This window comes from Pelobates fuscus, chromosome 5 (assembly GCF_036172605.1).
Source record: "Pelobates fuscus isolate aPelFus1 chromosome 5, aPelFus1.pri, whole genome shotgun sequence".
Taxonomy (NCBI): Eukaryota; Metazoa; Chordata; class Amphibia; order Anura; family Pelobatidae; genus Pelobates; species Pelobates fuscus.
Window position 1 is genome coordinate 259,950,404 of NC_086321.1, and position 6,000 is coordinate 259,956,403.

Here is a 6,000-nt window from a genome sequence, read left to right on the forward strand (position 1 = left end):
GAGGTCTGCTAGATATAGCAAAGGAAACCTGGGAACACAAATCAAATCCATACCGTAGTGTAATTGAGCACGTAGCTCAAATGCAAGATAGGATAGCGGCTGTCATGCCATTAATTAAAGAACATATGCAGAAAGCCCAAGAGGCCCAGAAAAACAGTTATAATAGAAATTAGACATGTGCAATTCGTTTCGGTCCGAATTCAAATTCAGACGAATTTTGGGTAATTCGGACATTCGGGTGCTTCCGAATGTCCAAAGTGCCGAATTTCGGAATGCCGAACCGAATTGTCGAAGTGCCGAATTTCAGAAGTGCTGAAGTGCTTCGGATTTCTGGGTTATAGTAGTTTTAGGGGTAGGGTTAGGGGTAGGGTTTGGTTAGGATTAGGCTTATGGTAGGGTTATGGTTAACCCCTTAAGGACCAAACTTCTAGAATAAAAGGGAATTATGACATGTCACACATGTCATGTGTCCTTAAGGGGTTAAGGGTGGAGGTAGGGTTAGTGGTTGGGGTAGGGTTAGGGCTAGCATTAGGGTAGGGGTAGGGTAACCCTAACCCTATTCCTATCCCTAACCATAGTCCTAACCCTACCCTACCCCTACCCTAACCCTAAACTTACCCCTAACACTAACACTACCAGTACCCTACTCCTAACCCAATCATACCCCTAACACAACCCTAACACTACCATAACCATAACTCTACCCTAACACTACCCCTAAACCACCGGCCAGTGGTGTATCCTGGTTATGTGCTGCCCTAGGCAGGACAAAACTCAGGCGCCCCCCTCCCGCCCGCGCCACCCCCATCCAACCCTTCCCCCCGCCCGCACCACCCCCACCCTTCCCCCGCCCCACCTTCTAAATACACACACACATTCACTTACAGATACGCATACACTAGCTAACAGAAACACACACTCGCTAACAGAAACACACACACACTTACAGACACACTCACACTCACTAACAGACACACACTCACTAGCAGATACACACACACTCACACACACACGCACTAACAGACACACACTAACAGACATACATACACACACACACTAACAGACATACACACTAACAGACATACATACACACACACACACACTAACAGACACACACTAACAGACATACACACACACATGCTAACAGACATACACACACACACTAACAGACATACACTAACAGACATACACACACACACACACTAACAGACATACACACATACTCACTCACATATTTAACACTTTTTTTTTTTTCTTTTAAATTTACCCCCCCGAGCCTCCTTACCTTTGGGAATGCTGGGGGGGGGGGGTCCTATTTCTCCCTGGTGGTCCAGTGGCTGCTGGGCAGTGCTGGCGGGCGGGCGGCCGGCGAGGGAGCACTTCCTCTGAGCTCTCTGCCGCACAGTGAGGCTGAGAGGCGGAGCCGGAATATGACGTCATATTCCGGCTCCCAGCCTCACTCTGCGGGCGGCGCGCGAGGGAGCTGAGCAGAGAGCTCAGAGGAAGTGCTCCCTCGCCGGCCGCCCGCCAGCACTGCCCAGCAGACCGCCCGCCAGCCCAGACGGCATGTCAGTTAGCCGCAAGGCTAACAAGGCATTTGCCCTGGGCATTTGGGGGCGGCTTTTTTTGCCGCCCCCTGGAAAATGCCGCCCAAGGCAAATGCCTTGTTTGCCTCGCGGCTAATACGCCCCTGCCACCGGCGGACATTTACCGGGCGATTTGGGGACTCCCTGGATTGGTTGATAAGGATTTAAAAGCCACTTAATTGACAGAGGTATTTTTAACCCCTGACGAAGGTTCATTAGACGCACCGAAACGCACGCCGGGTTTAAGTTTATTTAACACTTTTTTTGTTCACTATGGTAGCACTGGTTATTTGATTTCTTTTTATTTCCAGCACTGATTTATTTTCTTTGAAGGGAGTTATCTAGAGGCAGTTGTTTCTCTTTCTTCCTCCTATCTAGGGATAGTATAGAACACTCTTGAAGGTGTTTCCCTTAGGAGCTGCAGGGATATTCCACTCTATTTACTATTCTTGCTGGACATGCTGTTCTTACTGGGAGACTTTTACTCCCCATATAGCATTAGGGACAGCATAGTACACCCTTGAAGGTGTTCCATGTAGGAGGTATAGGGTGACTTTCTAAGGTGTCCTATCTAGGAATAATAAGGTGGTGATTTTTGTGTGTATATATATATATATATATATATATATATATATATATATATATATATATATACACTTTTTTCCTCCATTATCCCTCTAAGTACCTGCTTACTAGCTATTTATTGAACCACTCAGCTTTGGGGATTTAACCATTACTATATGCTTTAAGGCTTCAGTCTATCCCTTCATAGAATCTTTGATATATGATATTAGTTTTTCTTACTATATTCCTATTTAAAATGCCCCCTCTCTTTTTTCAGTTGAATTAATAAAGTAACTTTTGTTTATACTGGGGCACCCAAGAGCCATTTGTCGCCAAATATGGCAGCAAAACCTGTGGTTGCTGCTTCATCCGTCCAGATGACGGAGGAATGTATCGACAACTGTGAGAGAAACATGCTCTTCCTGATCCAGTGTAACAGGAATTTACGCCATATAAGCAGGTCAGCAGTAGCCTGAGGATAGAGGCCGATACGACTACAATCACTGGCAAATTCAGGAAGTGGGCTAAGGAGTCTAGAGATAAAGGCTCTACCTTGCGGGATAATCCTTGTGGCAAAACTTAGGGAACCCAACAGAGATTGTAACTCCTTGCGGTTGCAGGTACCCACTTGTATGTATTGGTTGATAATCTGTAGGATATTATCTATTTTTCCTAATGGGAGACTGGCTTCCATGGCCACAGAATCAAGATGAATACCCAGGAAACTGACCAAGGTGTCAGGACCTTCTGTTTTTTGCGAGAGACTGGTATACTAAAGGAATGAAATAAGTGTTTTGCAGTACAGCGAAGTGCCTGCAAAACAGCTGAGTGTCCGTTTGTCTCCAATCAATTTTGATGTTGAACTGAGCCAGAATGGCAAACGCCTTCGCTGAAAAGGACCGGTGGTAATCATAAAATTACGCACCACCGTATTTATTACCCAAGTCATCCAGCTTATGCAAGTAGAGGTCCAGCTCCTCCCTCCTCTGAGGGTGGACAGGGCATATGACATCCCTATAAATTCCAAAGGTAATGACAAAATCCAGGATAGACAATTTCTTACTCAGTCTAGGGTCCCTAGACTTCAATACAAAGGATATATTACTGTATGCATACGTGCGATTCTCCACTATATCCCGAGAGGCAATCAGTAGTGAGACAACAGTAACATCTTTGCCTTCCAGGATATCGTTCTTGAGATTCGCAGGTACCATATGGGCAGGGTTGACGACATGGGTTCCTGATCCTGAGGGTACATTATTAACAGCTTGCAACTGTGGTGAGCCGGGAAGTTCAGCAGCTACGGGCCCAGACGATGATAGGGGAAGGCTACGAGCCTCTATTCTATCCAGCCTATTGTTAAATTTCCCCATTGGGGCCACGAGTGAGGCCAACATGATGTGGAGATCCAAGTTGCAGGAACCACTCATTCCTTATCCTGCCCTGCGTTGTCAGTATTCATCTGCATAGGCCTAAATATTTCCACTTTTCTGTCCATTGCTGGGAAAGGGATGTTGCCTCTGCGAAGTTCCGCTGTGATGCGGGGAATGGTCCATGACCTACTATATGCAGGGCTACTGTTATCACCATTATGAGTAGGTGAAATAGACCTGACAGGAGTACTGTGGAGAGATAAATCGTCCACTTCTTTAGGGATCTGAGTCATACTGAACGATATATCAAACATAATTTGGAAAACTGGTTGTTTTACTGGCTGGCTAACTAGTGCCATGGCGAAACGATTCACTAAGTTGGTAACAAGTGAGGCCCTGCTAATTGTCAAGTGGCTAGAGAGGCTCTACCTGTACTTGTGTCAAAGGTAGGTTGGGAGTGACAAGGGAGGCCCTCTCTATGCAACCGTGCGAGGCGGCTACCTGTGATTTGGACCGAGGGGAGAATTTTACCTCAAGCGTTGAGGATGGGTGTTGACCTCGCGGGACAACTGTCAACAAGGCGAAGAAGCGTTACAACTAGTGGCCCTCAAGATCCTTTCAAGCCAGTAAAACCTGCAAAAAGGGGGGAGGATGTTGTGGAGATAATTTGGCAAAACATACCTGAAGCCCACTTGCATGTTTGTTATGTCAGAAAATATGGTTGCAACCTATTGAAAATAGGAAAATAGGTGGGAGAAGTTGTAGAGTGGATACGGGAACGATGGGGGCAATGCCCTCTCAAAATAGTTTTTTTTTTAACTCTCCTGTCACAGAAATCTGTAATTCCCACTAAAGAAGCTAGAGAGGGGAAGGAGAGACCTATTTGTGATGGACCGCCTGGCACCCCGACCGGGTACCTCCATCAATCGCTGCTTCCTAGTAATCCTTGAGTACCATAAGCACCGCACCAGATACCGTAGCAACAAACCGACACAGGTTGGTTGGGGTCTCGCTGTCCTCCACACAGTGGGTAGACCTCTCCTAGTCCAGAGAGCAAAGCAGGTTGCACTTACAAGGGAGTATCGTGATTATACTGTGAATGTAGCTCTCCAATCCCCCAAGCATGAGTCTAGACTTCATGAAGGGTAAAACAAATCTGTTCAATGGCAGCCACAACTGGCCTTATATGCAGGTCCCCATGCAAGGGGTACTCCCCCCTGGTCCTGAGAGTAGACTGCAATAAAAACATATGCACAATTACATTGGCTCTCAGGTCCAGGACACTCCCATACAAAATAGGTCAATCCTATGCCTGGGAGTTAATTGAGTCAAGCACTGTATTAAACTGAATTAGCTCCAGGCACAAAAAAACACACATTTTTACAAAACCCCCAAAATACCTTAAAAGACACAAAATCCCCACAACAGTTACATCCCCTGATAGCTCTGATCTGGGTGACCAACATATCCAAAAATCACCCAGATCAGTTCAGGGCTTCAGGAATTTCCTGAAAGTCATAATTTGACCAACCGCCCATGCCCAAAACAGTTCCAGAGAATCAGGGCTTGTGGTTGGTCTAGTTCGGTAGTTTAAAAACGAACAAACTACCAAACAGAGTCAATAGTCTTACCCTGGAGCTTGAACCGAACAGCGCCAAACAGCACCTTTCTAAGTGTTGTAGAACGCAGGCGATGCTGCGGTGTTTGGGAGTTTCTGTGTCCGTTTTCAGTTTCATGAGGTTCATGCCCAAACACTGCTGCCTGCTTTCATGCGAACAAGATGGCCGCCACCTCGTGGTCGTCCATAGGAATTGCTGCCACCCAGATGAACACTCACGAACACAAAGTAGCAATTAGGCTTAAAGAACTCCAGGTTGGTTTATGGTTCGTGTGGTTGTTCGGTTCTCAAACCAAATATAAAATCCCACAAACCAAGTCTGTTTGCATAGTTTTTAAAGGGCCCATAGTCTTTTGGCAAGAGGCTGGCCTGCAGGCTCCTTCAAGCACACGTGACGAAGTTCAGTTCATCACACTACAGTATACCTAATGATAACAAAGATGAGTATATATTAAAATGCATATACGCTAAGGTACTCCTAAATATTGAAGCCCGTAAAAACCACCTACTTACTAGAATGGGATTTGGGTCTGAAGAGCAAAATGCTGCTCTAAATTGCAACCTCGAAATGTGTCAAATATGATTAGACATGACTTAGAACAACTTTTGTAAGGAATCGTAGATCGTGCAGAAATGCATATGTAACATTATGGACAGTGCGGCCCAAGGTGTATCGTCTAAGCCAGATACAAGTTTAACAAAATTGATATCCGTACAAAAGATACCAATAAGTGAACCAGCTAGTACCGAGATATAACATTATATTCTTAATCCAACTCTATAAGTGATTCCAAACACCAACACAAAAGCAAAACGTATTAATGACCTGCATTTGTATTTCCATGCAACAGTAAGCCTA